We start from the raw sequence: 16,994 nt of genomic DNA on the forward strand, positions 1-16,994 counted from the left end.
GCCATTCTTTAAGGTTTGCATCGATGCACACTCATCTTGCATCGATGCAAAGCATGCAACGACTTGTTGCATCGATGCAAAGATGTTTGCATCGATGCAACCTAGCTGAAAATTCAAATTTCAGCGTCAAAGACACATTTGCATCGATGCAAAGTGTTATGCATCGATGCAAATAATTCAAAAACATAAAAAACGGCTAGTTTTGACATAAAGGCTTCATCCCATTAATTCCCCAACGTTTCTAAGGTTTGGGGAATCTATAAATGGATGGATTGAAGCCTTATTTCATAATTTTGAGTATTTGGAAACTATCTTGTTCATATTCTTTCATTCTACACATTTTTAAAGTGATATAATACACAATTTGAGAGAGCAACAATAGTGCTAAACTTGTAATCATACACTCTTCTAGAGAGTACTCATTTCATCTCAACAATTCTTTGAGAATTGTTTTCTTGTACACCTTGTAAATTGGAGTGTGATCTCCAAGGTTGAGTCAAGAGTTATAAACACTATAGTCGGTGAGGATACCAAAGAGGTATACTAAGTACTCAAGGCAAATCTTAGAGAAGGTATCTCTAAGTGGAGTGGGTTAGTATACGAGTGGTGATCATATACCGTGAGGTGTTAGAAACTAAGGACTCGGATTGTAAAAGGTTTTGCGCGAGCACCTTGAAGCTTGGCTATAGTGGAACTTCTCAATTGCGATTGAGAAAGAAAGTGGACGTAGGACAAGGATTGTGCCGAACCACTCTAAATAGCGTTTGCATTTCTCCAAACTCATCTCTTCAACATTATTGTCTTTTACCTTTGAGCAAATAAATTGTGATCGAAAAGTAGCTTCGTAAGTACTTAAGGAGTGGCTTAAGTCCGATTGGTGAAAAGCTTGATCAATTTATTTGAGTTGGTGTCTATTGGAAAGTAAAAGCTCCTTATAAATGCTTAGCAATTGAGTTAAGCTCTTGGAAAAATACTAGTACAATAACACTTTTGTATATTGTCTTTAACTTTCGTAAAAAGATTCATTGTTATTGCAATACTCAATTCACCCCCCCTCTTGAGTAATTGTGCATAGGTTCTACATATCTAAAACAAAGTAACCTTTGGTCCCTTCCTTATATCCCAAAAAAACACACTTTCTGGCCCATTTATCAAGTTTCATCCTACCAGCTGCAAGTGTTGAAATATAAGTGAGACAACCAAAAACTTTTAAATGTTTGAAATCTAGTTTGATGTTAAAAATCATTTCAAAAGGTGTTTTGTTTTCTAAAATGGAACTTGGCAATCTATTGATCAAATGGATAGCATGGGTGACGGTAAAGTCCCAATAGCAATTAGGGACAACATAGTGGAATAAAATGGATCGAGCTACCTACAGTATGTGCTGGTGCTTGCGTTCTACTATTCCATTCTGTTGTGGAGTTGCAACGCATGACCTTTGATGCAATATGCCTTTGGCTGCATAAAAGTCATGCATTAAGAACTCCTTGCCGTTGTCAGACCGAATGCACTTTATAGTCTTGTGAAATTGATTTTCAATGAGGGTTACAAAGTTTTTAATCAGCCTTTCTGCCTCAGATTTTAATTTCATAAAAAATATCCAAGTGTATCTGCTGTAGTCATCTACTATAGTGAGAAAATACTTGTTAGCATCAGTAGAAAGAATATTCAAAGGACCCCAGATATCAATGTGTATAATGTCAAACACTGTATTAGATTTGCTATGACTAGTAGAAAAAGAAAGTCTCTTTTGTTTGGTAAATTGACAAGAATCACACGGCTTTGCAGCCACAATTTTATTAAAGTTTGAACTAGAAATTGAAGGAAACAAATCATGTAAGAGTTTCAATTTATTGAAAGGAACATGGCCCAATCTGAGGTGCCACAGTTCAGTGTTGTGCATCGTGGTGTCATGTGAGCTGCATTGAAGTGTATTATGTATGGTGGTGCTGGTGTTCAGTGTATACAAGCCATTAGAGTAATCAACTGCTCCAATCATCTTCCATGTTGGAAGGTCCTATATCTCACAACCAAATTTGTTGAAAACAAATTGGTAGTCAAGTGATGCAATGAGTTGTGAAACAGAAATTAAATTGTATGCAAAAGATGGAATGTATAAGACATTTGTAAGGTAAAAAGATTTTGAGAAAATGACATGACCCGCAATAGATGCAATGATGATTTGGTTGTTTGGTAATCTAACTTTCATTGGTTTGATTTCATGGTACGAATCAAATGCATCTAACTTATATGTCACATGTATGTTGGCTCCAGTGTCGATGACCTAGGAGTCATTTTGTTGTGAACAAATGGACATGACAACATAGTGATGCTCACCAGGTGTGGTGTCATTGGCTGGAGCAACTTGATTCATATTATGATTGATCTTGGCTCCATGATGCTGCAAGAGGGCCAGTAGTGCATCTTTTCGCTTTGAAGTAAACTTTGCATGTGAAGATTCTCCCTGATTCTCATACAAGCTAATTGGTTCACCGCAATCATCATCCTCAGCAATGAGATTATTGATTTGGTTCTGTTTCTTAAGATGTGGAGGCATTCCATGCTTGCGGTAGCAAGTGTCGATGAGATGCAGTTTTACTACATTAGGCACAGAGCTTAGAACTTCCTCTGCCACCTGGACCACGGCCTCGACCTCCTTTCCCACGTCCTCTGCCTCGAGACTGAAAAGTGTTAGATGAAGCGGTGCTCAACAAAGGGCTCGGCTCAGCAATGTCAGTGCCCAAGAGTTGCCATTCCTGTTGCAGCATCATTGAATAGGCAGAATTAATAGAGGGAAGAGGGCTCATGAGCATAATGTTTGATCGAGCACTTCCAAATTGTTCATTGAGGCCTCTCAAGAATCGCACCATAAAAGTATCCTTTCGATAATTACTAACCGTGTCAAAAACACAGGTGCATTTCGGTGTGCAGTTGCACTGTGGGAGGGGTCTGAAAGTTTCCAAATCTTCCCAAATTTCTTTGAGTTTGGTGAAATAATGAGTGACAGACATATCACCTTTCTTGATTAAGAACAACTTCTCTTGGAGCTCAGTAATCTTGAAGACATCCCCTTGATAAAATTGATTCTTGAGTTCTTGCTATAGATCCTTGGCTATACTATTACCCATTGCGCTTTGAGCAATGTCACTGCTTAGAAAAAGATGAATCCAGGAGACGACGAAAGTATTGCAACAATCCCAAGCCTCAAACAACGAGTCATCTACGGGTGGCTTCGGGAGAGTACCATCAATAAGGCCAATTTGTTCTTTGATTTAAGTGCTAACAGCATATAGTGCGACCAGCTGTGATAATTCTGATGATCAAGAACCCTCGAAATCAAAGGGTTACCTGGACTGTCCGCTGGATGCAAATAATAGGGACTAGCCAAATCAAGATGAGGGCTCACAGTTGATTTCGTCGATGTGGATTGCATACTAGTGATTTGCGCCACAATTTGGGCCGAAAATTGGAGATCGATGCTTCCAAAATTCAGGATGTGGTTGGAATCCATTGGAGTAGGAATTGAAATTTTTTATCAATGAATCTAGTAAATGATCGATTCAGAATCTTCTTCCCTTAATTCCATTGATCGGAGTTTTCACCACACCAAAATTGCAAGATCGTGAAGTGAGAAACTCTCATCAAACTCTATAGTGTAGGTTTAAGGAAAGAGAAGAAATCAAGAAGTGGGAGTACAAGGGGAGTACAAAGGGAGTACAGAGAAGAAATAAAGGATTCAATCCATGGAACACTCACCACACCATGTTGAAACTACTGTGTTCTGCATCCATGACTGAATCAATTGTTGATTAGAAGAAGAAGGAGATTTTAGAAGGTGAGAGAGACAGTTCGAGAGAGAAAATATTGGGGGAGAGCAAAAAGCACCTTCAGTATTTTTCATTTTTTTTTATTAACTATTACAAATCCAGCTGTCACATATATATACATACATGTAAGTGAGAATAACTAATTTTACTAACCTGACTACAACAAACTAATCTCTATAATTAACAAACTAATTATCTAACTAACAGATTTGAACTTATTTTTTTCTTTTGTATAAACAATTAATGTCACTAAATTAATAATTTAATTTGTTAATAATATATAAATACATTTTATGCAAGTTGAGTATGATAAGGTCAAATTGAAATGTTTAGAATGCAAAACAGATTCGAATTAAGGTGTTTAAATTCATAAATAAAATTAAGATGGAGTTTAAATTTTACTCTATTTATTGTCACTCTAAATTAATAATGTTAAGACTTAGGGTCACATCCACTTCCTAATTAATAATGTTGACACTATTCTGTTATATGTTATTTTTAAATTATTATTATAATATTCTTTTTATCACTATTAGGAAAACTAAAATAAGGAAGATGGAAAGTAATATTATAGACAAATCATATATGAGGAAAATGACTTTTAATCCCTTATAGTAGTTTTTGAGATTCATGTATATTATTCAATTTGTTCTTTTAAATTTCAATTTCATTATGTAATCCCCTAAATTAAACTTGGGACACCATACTACAAGAAAACATCGATTTTATTACGCTTTTAAAGTATGGCAAAAAGTTGGAAAAAACGAAGCAATAGCTTTTGATAACGTTTTTTGAGCTATCGGCACGTTTTTAAAAGGATCACATCTGCAAGTGTGCTGGTTACTCTATCATTACACTTTTGGTGACCTATTCTCACGTTTTTTTTTTGCCATATTTTATAGATTGCCACGCTTAAAAGCATGGCTGTATGTGCCAGTTATGGATACGCTTTTAAAATGTGGTTGTTGTTGACTACTATACAATATGACCACTCTTTTAAAGTGTGGCTATAAGTTTGTTCAGTAATCTATTGTTCTTTTTTAATATTCGTAATAAAATCTTACAAAATTCATAGATAATTTTAAAATTTAGACAATGAACGGTAATTTTACATCGACTAGTCCAACCTTCATAAACTTGTCACAAAAAAAGTGTATTTGATCACATGACATGCTCTAACAAAATACCAAAAATCAAAGTCATAACAACTACCATGAATTCCTAATACATGAATTATAATTCAAACAAGTATTACATTATCTACTTCCTTTACATACTTCATTACAAAATATGAAACTTCATGATTATTGATCATTCATTGTGAGTGAAATTTTTTTCACCACTACCCTGCATAATTTTAAATAATGTTGTGTTAGTGCATCTTAGATTTTAATTGAACAAGAATTGCTAACTAATGAAAGAAACAGTAAGAAGTGATCTAATATTTAGCAGTGAAAATGCTATGTAGGAACATTTATTTTGGACAGAAAATATTGTATTGATTATTTATTGTAGAGATTAACAAAAGCAATAATTGGCATATTCAATAGTGACTAAAAATGTAATAACCCAGACCACCCGCTAGCACGATATTGTCCGTTTTAGCACACAAGACCTCACGGTTTTGCCTTTGACGATAGGGATGATAGCCAAAGCCCCCCACACTTACTCGTCAAAACGCGTCATGCTAGGGAGAGGTATCCACACTCTTATAAGGCATGCACAATCCACCCCCTAAGGGAGCCCAGCGCCCTCACTGGCACATTGATCCGGGCTCCGGCTTTGATACCATCTGTAACAGTCCAGACCACCTGCTAGCACGATATTGTCCGCTTTGGCACACAAGGCCTTACGGTTTTGCCTTTGACGATAGGGATGATAGCTGAAGCCCCCCACCCTCACCCGTCAAAACGCGTCATGCTAGGGAGAGGTATCCACACCCTTATAAGACATGCTTTGTTCCCCTCCCCAACTGATGTGGGACCTTACAAAAAATATTCTTCATGTCCTCCATAAAACAAATATACACTTCAGGGTCAGTTTCACAAAAAATATACTAGGCACTAAGACAACATCATGACAAACTAAATATTTCTCCTAAAATAGCAAAAGGAATAGGGCCATAAAATATGAAGCAAAAACCCAGAGAAAGAGAGAATAATCTTACATTTGAACCCCGATGCTCCTTTGAACGAGTCCCATGTGAATTACCATAATGATCTTTAGTAACAGAATTTTCTGCGTGTATAAAGCCAGAGAACCATCTAAGATAATTGTTTTTATGCATACTAACAACCCATACACATTCACATTTCATCTAAGACAACTTGAAATAATGATTTTGCATAGAGTAAACATGTTGAGTTTGAACTTTTTCCTTTATAATAACTGAATTAGCCTTTGTAAGTATGACAATGCTTTTCACATGTTCCCTTTGCATTTGAAAAAAGCTTTATAAGGACCATTTTATCTATATCTCCCCCTTCAATAACTCTAATACTGACCCCTCTCTCCCTCTTTTTCAATATTAAGCAAGACATAAAATCCCCTAAATAGTAGCAACTATCTTAATGGGTGTCAAGTGTGACACCTTCATAAACCCTCAATGAGTACCCATTACTAAATTAAAATGTCCATCTTAATGCTACCAAAAGCATTCATTTGCATCAAATATGAATATAAGAACAAAACTAATTGCTATTGAGACAGATGATTCATGTGCCATATGTTTGCAATTTCAAACATGGCACCATTAACACAACACAATAACATGAACTTCCAACATTAGTATGAGTTTTGAACAATATCTTTTTTTCTACACATTGATCTTTCACAAATGAAAAAACCTAGAAATAAATCCAAACGATAGCAGAACGAAGAGATATTGATTTAAAAAATTATAACCTGCTTGTGATGATTCATTGGTTGATTTTTGGTATCTCGTATTAGCTCGTCTGTCTTTACTAGCAGTTCCATTAAGCCCGCTTTCATCCTTAATAACAGTAGACTCAGACTTATCTTCATCCTTTGCATATGCTGCAATAGAAATGATGATGATTAAATTTTTGACGGTTTAGAATTTTACCAATGAAATCTCGTTGTAAAGTATAGTCTCTAAACCAACAATAATCATTTCATACAAATATTTGTTTGTCACATGTACAAACCCCTAAAATCTATAAATCGAAGTATTTAAACCTCGGGTCGTCTCTCAAAGGACTTGCAGGGTAGTGTTCTTGTTATTGGTTATTGATGAGCGGATAATTTGTATGCTTTTTGGCATTGTTTTTAGTATGTTTTTAGTAGTTTTAGTTTAGTTTTTATTATATTTTTATTAGTTTTTAATTAAAATTAACTTTTCTGGACTTTACTATGAGTTTGTGTGTTTTTCTGTGATTTCAGGTATTTTCTGGCTGAAATTGAAGGACCTGAGCAAAAATCTGATTCAGAGACTGAAAAGGACTGCAGATGCTGTTGGATTCTGACCTCCCTGCACTCGAAGTGGATTTTCTGGAGCTACAGAAGCCCAATTGGCGCGCTCTCAACGGCGTTGGAAAGTAGACATCCTGGGCTTTCCAGCAATATATAATAGTCCATACTTTGCCCAAGATTTGATGGCCCAAACCGGCGTTCAAAGTCACCCTCAGAATTCCCAGCGTTAAACGCCGGAACTGGCACCTAATTGGGAGTTAAACGCCCAAACTGGCATAAAAGCTGGCGTTTAACTCCAAGACAAGTCTCTACACGAAAATGCTTCATTGCTCAGCCCAAGCACACACCAAGTGGGCCCGGAAGTGGATTTTTATGTCATTTACTCATCTATGTACTAGTTTTCTATAAGTAGGACTTTTACTATTGTATTTTTCATCTTTGGACATCTAGTTCTTAGATCAGATCTTGGTTCTTCTGGTTCCCTCTTTGGGGCCGAAACCAATGATCACTTTTGTTCTTATGTATTTTCAACGGTGGAGTTTCTACACACCATAGATTAAGGTGTGGAGCTCTGCTGTACCTCGAGTATTAATGCAATTACTATTGTTCTTCCATTCAATTCCGCTTGTTCTTTATCCAAGATATCACTTGTTCTTCAACATGATGAAGGTGATGATTGACGCCCATCACCATTCTCACCCATGAACAAGGTGACTGACAACCATTCTTGTTCTACAAGCATCTGAGGCTTAGTGAATATCTCTTGGATTCCTGATTGCACGATGCATGGTTGATCGCTTGACAACCGAGTGCTCGCCTGACAAACGAGCCAACCATTCCGTGAGATCAGAGTCTTCGTGTATAGGCAGGACCTGATGGCAGCATTCAAGAGAATCCGGAAGGTCTAACCTTGTCTGTGGTATTCTGAGTAGGATTCAATGATTGAATGACTGTGACGTGCTTCAAACCTGTAACCTACTGGGCGTTAGTGACAGACGCAAAAGAGTGATTCTATTCCGGTAGGGGAGGGAACCAAACCGGTGATTGGCAGCACTGTGACAGAGTGCGTGCATTAGCTTTCACTGCGCGGATGGGAGGTAGCTGCTGACAACAGTGAAACCCTACACGAGCTTGCCATGGAAAGGAGTAAGAAGGATTGGATGAAGACAGTAAGAAAGCAGAGAGACGGAAGGGAAGGCATCTTCATACGCTTATCTGAAGCTCTACACCAATGATATACATAAGTATCCCTATCTTATCTTTTATGTTATTTCGTTCATCACCATTATACATTTGAGTCTGCCTGACTGAGATTTACAAGGTGACCATAGCTTGCTTCATACCACCAATCTCCGTGGGATCGACCCTTACTCACGTAAGGTATTACTTGGACGACCCAGTGCACTTGCTGGTTAGTTGTGCGAAGTTGTGTAATGCCATGGTATTGAGCCACCAAGTTCTTGGAGCCATTACCGGGGATTATTTGAGTTGTGAAAAAGTATTGTTCACAATTTCGTGCACCAAGTTTTTGGCGCCGTTGCCGGGGATTGTTCTTGTGTATGGACAACTGACGGTTCATCTTGTTGCTTAGATTAGGTATTTTTTTTTCAGAGTTCTTTAAGGAGGAATTCTAGTGTTTCAAGGTGATGTTCTTATCATCACCAAAGCTGATTGATCATCATCAATTTAGCTCTTGAATGCAATGTCCTGCTGAAGCTTAGCCGGCCATGTCTAATTCCTTTAGACTAAAGCTTTAGACTAACATTGCATGATTCTTGGAATTCTCATTAAGAATTTTGATACCTTTATTTTTCTTTTCACTTAATTTTCGAAAAAGCACAAAAAAATTTACAAAATCATAAAATCCAAAAATATTTCTTGTTTGAGTCTAGAGTCTCATCTTAAGTTTAGTGTCAATTGCATGTTTCTGTTCTTTTTGCATTCATGCATGTGTCTTCATTAATCTTCAAGATGTTCTTGATGATTTCCTTGTTTTGATCTTTGAATTCTATTGACTTGAGTGTTTTGTTGTTTCCCATATATACAAACTGCTAAGTTTGGTGTCTTGCATGCATTGTTATTTGATTTTAGTTGCATTTTGATTATTCCTCATTATTAAAAATCCAAAAATATTTTTTATTTGTGTCTTTTCAAGTCAATAATACAGAGAATTGAAGATTCAGAACATACTGCAGAGGAATCACACAGAAAAAGCTGGGCATTCAAAAATGCCCAGTGAAGAAGACAGACTGGCGTTTAAACGCCAGCCAGGGTGCCTGGTTGGGCGTTTAACGCCCAAAAGGGTAGTAGTTTGGGCGTTAAACGCCAGAATGTGCACCATTCTGGGCGTTTAACGCCAGGATGGCAAAGGGGAAGATTTTGTTTCAAAATCAATTTTTTCAAGTTTTCAAAGTTTTTCAAAATCAAATCTTTTTCAAATCATATCTTTTCAATCAAATGTTTTCAAAATCATTCTTTCCTTTTCAAAGATACTTACTAACAATTAATGATTTGATTGAACATTTTTTGCCTTTTCTGTTGAGGAAGGTTTTATGTTTGAATCATATCTTTTCTTGTTAGGCAAGTCATTAATTTTTAAAATCAAATCTTTTTTTTAAAATTGTTTTCGAATCATATCTTTTAAAATTGTTTTCAAATCATATCTTTTAAAATTGTTTTCAAATCATATCTTTTTGATCACACCTTTTTCAAAATAAGTTTTCAATCATATCTTTTTGATTTCTAATTTCAAATCTTTTTCAAAAATCACTTGATTTCTTTTCCACTTTTATTTTCGAAAATCAATTAAGTGTTTTTCAAAATGTTTTCAAAATCTTTTCCTTAAATTTCGGAAAATTACTTCCCTTCTTCTCACATCCTTCTATTTTTGGACTAACTCTATTCCTTAATGCAAAATTCGAACTCCATCTTCTTTGATAAGTTCGAATTTTCTACTTCTGTCTTCCATTTTTCTTCCTCTGACACCTCAAGGAATCTCTATACTGTGACATAGAGGATTCCATATTTTCTTGTTCTCTTCTCTTTCATATGAGCAGGAACAAAGACAAAGGCATTCTTGTTGAAGCTGACCCTGAACCCGAAAGGACCTTGAAGCAAAAGCTAAGAGAAGCTAAGGCACAACTCTGTATTGAGGACCTGACCGAATTCTTCAAAGAAGAAGAACCCATGGCAGCCGAAAAACAACAATGCCAACAATGCAAGGAAGTGCTGGGTGACTTTACTGCACCTACTCCCGACTTCTATGGGAGAAGCATCTCTATCCCTGCCATTGGAGCAAACAACTTTGAGCTTAAGCCTCAATTAGTTTCTCTAATGCAACAGAATTGCAAGTTCCATGGACTTCCAATGGAAGATCCTCATCAGTTTTTAGCTGAATTCTTGCAAATCTGTGACACAGTCAAGACTAATGGGGTTGACCTGAGGTCTATAGACTGATGCTATTCCCTTTTGCTGTAAGAGACAGAGCTAGAATATGGTTGGACTCTCAACCTAAAGAAAGCCTGGACTCTTGGGAAAAGCTAGTCAACGCCTTCTTGGCAAAGTTCTTTCCACCTCAAAGATGGAGTAAGCTTAGAGTGGAAGTCCAAACCTTCAAACAGAAGGATGGAGAATCCCTCTATGAAGCTTGGGAAAGATACAAACAATTAATCAGAAAATGTCCTTCTGACATGCTTTCTGAATGGAGCATCATAGGTATTTTCTATGATGGTCTCTCTGAACTATCCAAGATGTCTTTGGATAGCTCTGCTGGAGGATCTCTTCATCTGAAGAAGACGCCTACAGAAGCTCAAGAGCTCATTGAAATGGTTGCAAATAACCAATTCATGTACACTTCTGAGAGAAATCCTGTGAACAATGGGACTAGTCAGAAGAAAGGAGTTCTTGAGATTGACACTCTGAACGCCATTTTGGCTCAGAATAAGATATTGACTCAACAAGTCAATTTGATTTCTCAAAGTCTGTCTGGAATGCAAAATGCACCAAGCAGTACTAAGGAGGCTTCATCTGAGGAAGAAGCTTATGATCCTGAGAACCCTTCAATGGAAGAGGTGAATTACCTAGGAGAACCCTGTGGTAACACCTATAATTCTTCATGGAGAAATCACCCAAATTTCTCATGGAAGAATCAAGAGAGACCTCAACAAGGTTTCAATAACAACAATGGTGGAAGAAACAGGTTTAGCAATGGCAAGCCTTTTCCATCATCTTCTCAGCAACAGACAGAGAATCCTAAGCAGAACCCCTCTGACTTAGCAACCATGGTCTCTGATCTAATTAAAACCACTCAAAGTTTCATGAATGAAACAAGGTCTTCCATTAGGAATTTGGAAGGACAAGTGGGACAGTTGAGCAAGAAAGTTACTGAACTCCCTCCAAGTACTCTCCCAAGCAACACAGAAGAAAATCCAAAAGGAGAGTGCAAAGCCATCAATATGGCCGAATTTGGAGAGGATGGAGAGGCAGTGAACGCCACTGAGGAAGACCTCAATGGGCGTGCACTAGCCTCCAATGAGTTCCCCAATGAGGAACCATGGGAATCTGGGACTCAAAATGAGACCATAGAGATTCCATTGGACTTGCTTCTGCCTTTCATGAGCTCTGATGAGTATTCCTCCTCTGAAGAGGATGAGTATGTCACTGAAGAGCAAGTTGCTAAATACCTTGGAGCAATCATGAAGCTAAATGACAAGTTATTTGGAAATGAGACTTGGGAGAATGAACCTCCTTTGCTCACCAAAGAACTGGATGACTTGTCTAGGCAGAAATTACCTCAAAAGAAACAAGCTTATGGACTTGTAGAGGATGTTCTGGTGAAGATTGAAGACCATTACATCCCTGCTGATTTCATAGTCCTAGAGACTGGGAAGTGCATGGATGAATCTATCATCCTTGACAGACCCTTCCTAGCCACAGCAAAGGCTGTGATTGATGTTGATGGAGGTGAACTGATCATTCAAGTGAATGAGGAATCCTTTGTGTTTAAGGCTCAAGGATACCCCTCTGTCATCATGGAGAAGAAGCATGAAGAGCTTCTCTCAAATCAGAGTCAAGAAGAGCCCCCACAGTCAAACTCTAAGTTTGGTGTTGGGAGGCCACAACCAAGCTCTAAGTTTGGTGTTGAACCCCCACATTCAAACTCTAAGTTTGGTGTTGGGAGGTTCCAACATTGCTCTGAGTATCTGTGAGGCTCCATGAGAGCCCTCTGTCAAGCTACTGACATTAAAGAAGCGCTTGTTGGGAGGCAACCCAATGATTATAATTTATATAGTTTCTTTGGTTATTTTATGTTTTTTTTGTAGGTTGATGATCATAAGAAGTCACAAAATTAATTGAAAAAGCAAAAACAGAATGAAAAACAGCACACCCTGGAGGAAGATGCTGCTGGCGTTCAAACGCCAGTAAGCCTAGCAGTTGGGCGTTTAACGCCCAGTCTGGCACCATTCTGGGCGTTTAACGCCAGAAAGGGGCACCGGACTGGCGTTAAACGCCAGGAAAGGGCAAGAACCTGGCGTTAAACGCCAGAAATGGGCACCAGCCCGGCGTTTAACGCCAGAAATTGCTCAAAACGTGATTTTGAGCAACATTTGGTGCAGGGATGACTTTTCCTTGACACCTCAGGATCTGTGGACCCCACAGGATTCACACCAACCCCACCACTCTCTCTCTTCTTCTTCACCCATTCACCAATCACCTCAACATCTCTTTCTCTTCACCACTCACATCCATCCTTCATAAACCACCACTTCTCCCCCTTTTTTGGCCGAACCACAAAGCCATCTCTCCTCCATTTCTCTTCTTCTACTCTTCTTTCTTCTTTTGCTCGAGGACGAGCAAACCTTTTAAGTTTGGTGTGGTAAAAGCATTGCTCTTTGTTTTTCCATAACCATTTATGGCATCCAAAGCCGGTCCAACTGAGAAGGCATGACCTCAAGCCCATCACTAAGAAGAAGATGGAGCAAACAAGAGACCCCTCTCATCAAGAAATCCCTGAGATACCTCAAGGGATGCACTTTCCTCCACAAGACTACTGGGAGCAATTAACACCTCCCTAGGAAAATTAAGTTCTAACATGGGACAACTAAGGGTGGTGGAGCACCAAGAACATGCCATCCTCCATGAAATTGGAGAAGATCAAAGGATCATGAGAGAGGAGCAACAAAGACAAGGAAGAGACATTGAGGAGCTCAGCACTCCATAGGATCTTCAAGAGAAGAAAGAGCCGCCATCACTAAGGTGGACCCGTTCTTTAATCTCCTTGTTCTTTATTTTTCTGTTTTTCGAATTTTAGTGCTTTATGTTTATCCATTTTGTGTCTTATAATGAAACTGTTTTTATCACAAAAGAACAAGAAGTACAGGATTTCAAATTCATCTTTAAAACTAGCTTAATTAGTTTGATGTGGTGGCAATGCTTTTGTTTTCTGAATGTATGCTTGAACAGTGCATATGTCTTTTGAATTTGTGGTTCATGAATGTTAAAATTGTTGGCTCTTGAAGAATGATGAAAAAGGAGACATGTTACTGAGGATCTGAAAATCATAAAAATGATTCTTGAAGCAAGAAAAAGCAGTGAATACAAAAAAAAAGGAGAAAAGAAGGAGAAAACGAAAAAGGGAGAAAGAGAAAAAGAAAGAAAAAGAAAGAAATAAAGTTGTGATCCAAGGCAAAAAGAGTGTGCTTAAGAACCCTGGACACCTCTAATTGGGGACTTTAGCAAAGCTGAGTCACAATCTGAAAAGGTTCACCCAATTATGTGTCTGTGCATATATGTATCCGGTGGTAATACTGGAAGCAGAGTGCTTTGGGCCACGGCCAAGACTCAATAAGTAGCTGTGTTCAAGAATCATCATACCTAACTAGGAGAATCAATAACACTATCTGGATTCTGAGTTCCTAAAGAAGCCAATCATTCTGAATTTCATGGGATAAAGTGAGATGCCAAAACTGTTTGGAGGCAAAAAGCTACTAGTCCTGCTCATCTAATTTGGAGCTTAGTTTCATTGATAATTTGGAGTTTATAGTATATTCTCTTCTTTTTATCTTATTTGATTTTCAGTTGCTTGGGGACAAGCAACAATTTAAGTTTGGTGTTGTGATGAGCGGATAATTTGTATGCTTTTTGGCATTGTTTTTAGTATGTTTTTAGTAGTTTTAGTTTAGTTTTTATTATATTTTTATTAGTTTTTAATTAAAATTCACTTTTCTGGACTTTACTATGAGTTTGTGTATTTTTCTGTGATTTTAGGTATTTTCTGGCTGAAATTGAGGGACCTGAGCAAAAATCTGATTCAGAGACTGAAAAGGACTGCAGATGCTGTTGGATTCTGACCTCCCTGCACTCGAAGTGGATTTTCTGGAGCTATAGAAGCCCAATTGGCGCGCTCTCAACGGCGTTGGAAAGTAGACATCCTGGGCTTTCCAGCAATATATAATAGTCCATACTTTGCCCAAGATTTGATGGCCCAAACCGGCGTTCAAAGTCACCCTCAGAATTCCCAGCGTTAAACGCCGGAACTGGCACCTAATTGGGAGTTAAACGCCCAAACTGGCATAAAAGCTGGCGTTTAACTCCAAGACAAGTCTCTACACGAAAATGCTTCATTGCTCAGCCCAAGCACACACCAAGTGGGCCCGGAAGTGGATTTTTATGTCATTTACTCATCTATGTACTTGTTTTCTATAAGTAGGACCTTTTACTATTGTATTTTTCATCTTTGGACCGAACCAATGATCACTTTTGTTCTTATGTATTTTCAACGGGGAGTTTCTACACACCATAGATTAAGGTGTGGAGCTCTGCTGTACCTCGAGTATTAATGCAATTACTATTCAATTCCGCTTGTTCTTTATCCAAGATATCACTTGTTCTTCAACATGATGAAGGTGATGATTGACGCCCATCACCATTCTCACCCATGAACAAGGTGACTGACAACCATTCTTGTTCTACAAGCATCTGAGGCTTAGTGAATATCTCTTGGATTCCTGATTGCACGATGCATGGTTGATCGCTTGACAACGAGTGCTCGCCTGACAAACGAGCCAACCATTCCGTGAGATCAGAGTCTTCGTGGTATAGGCAGGACCTGATGGCAGCATTCAAGAGAATCCAGAAGGTCTAACCTTGTCTGTGGTATTCTGAGTAGGATTCAATGATTGAATGACTGTGAGTGCTTCAAACCTGTAACCTACTGGGCGTTAGTGACAGACGCAAAAGAGTGATTCTATTCGGTAGGGGAGGGAACCAAACGGTGATTGGCAGCACTGTGACAGAGTGCGTGCATTAGCTTTCATGCGCGGATGGAGGTAGCTGCTGACAACAGTGAAACCCTACACGAGCTTGCCATGGAAAGGAGTAAGAAGGATTGGATGAAGACAGTAAGAAAGCAGAGAGACGGAAGGGAAGGCATCTTCATACGCTTATCTGAAGCTCTTACACCAATGATATACATAAGTATCCCTATCTTTATCTTTTATGTTATTTTCGTTCATCACCATTATACATTTGAGTCTGCCTGACTGAGATTTACAAGGTGACCATAGCTTGCTTCATACCACCAATCTCCGTGGGATCGACCCTTACTCACGTAAAGTATTACTTGGACGACCCAGTGCACTTGCTGGTTAGTTGTGCGAAGTTGTGTAATGCCATGGTATTGAGCCACCAAGTTCTTGGAGCCATTACCGGGGATTATTTGAGTTGTGAAAAAGTATTGTTCACAATTTCGTGCACCAGTTATGGACTTGTATATTTTGGGGTTTTGAATGAGAAACATGAAAAGTAAATGGAAATAAAGTTTTATTAACAAAACGGTCTTGGCAAAGGTTGCTTGTCAAGGGCCTCTATCCTTATCACTAACCACAACTATGATAGTTACAAGGAATAATCCCACTAAGTCATCCTCTAACAAGTAGCAAGGAAGGTCAAGTGAATTAGATCAATCCAAGTCCATAAATCCTAGCTTTCCACTAATAGAATTAATGAAGGCTAGAGTCAATAGCTATCAACTATCAATCACTTGGATATTAGTAACTCAAGAAGTCCTAAGTTACCTTCCCAAGCCAAGAACATAAAATTCTACTCTAACATCCTTCCAAGCATTTCATCAAACACTTGGAAGGTACAAAAAAAAAAGCATAGCAAATCACAACAAGAATGAATTCTAACAACAATCAAATGCAAAGAATCAACAACAACAATCAAGGAAATCATAATTATCATGAATTACCTCAAATTGCATTAAAAGAAAATAAGAGGAACAAAAGTAGATCCACAACAAAGTAAAGAATTACAAGGATTAAAGTACAAAACTAGAGAGAGGGAGAGTAAAGGAACAAGAATTGATAAAGGAATAGTAAATCAAATCATGAATTAAATCTAGATCTAAGAGAAGAGATTAACCTAAACATAATCCTAATTCTAATTCTAGAGAGAAGTGAGAGCTTCTCTTTCTAAAACTAATCCTAATGTGTATGAGTGAACTAAAGATACCAGAATGGTAGAATGATGATAGAATGATGCCTTCCCCTTCAATCCTTGGACCTTTAAAGCATTTTGGCGCCAAAATTGGTTACAACTTGGTCCCACAGCTTCCCAGAAAACCGCTGGACATATTTTCTATTTAAAAATCATGTGCGGCCTTCGGCGCGGACGCGCACAGTGTGCGTACGCGTCCATGAGTCAGTTTGCAATCCGCACGGAGGCGTACAGTGC

General features: G+C 38.2%; 1 non-coding gene across 1 annotated transcript; it reads right to left on the reverse strand.

Annotated features, from left to right (window-relative positions):
- Positions 1-10,846: 10,846 nt before the first annotated feature.
- On the reverse strand, positions 10,847-10,954 carry LOC130964417 (small nucleolar RNA R71). Its single transcript, XR_009080512.1, has one exon. It is a non-coding gene; the product is annotated as a small nucleolar RNA R71 (small nucleolar RNA).
- Between the last annotated feature and the right edge of the window lie 6,040 nt (positions 10,955-16,994).

Source organism: Arachis stenosperma, chromosome 2 (assembly GCF_014773155.1).
Source record: "Arachis stenosperma cultivar V10309 chromosome 2, arast.V10309.gnm1.PFL2, whole genome shotgun sequence".
Taxonomy (NCBI): domain Eukaryota; kingdom Viridiplantae; phylum Streptophyta; class Magnoliopsida; order Fabales; family Fabaceae; genus Arachis; species Arachis stenosperma.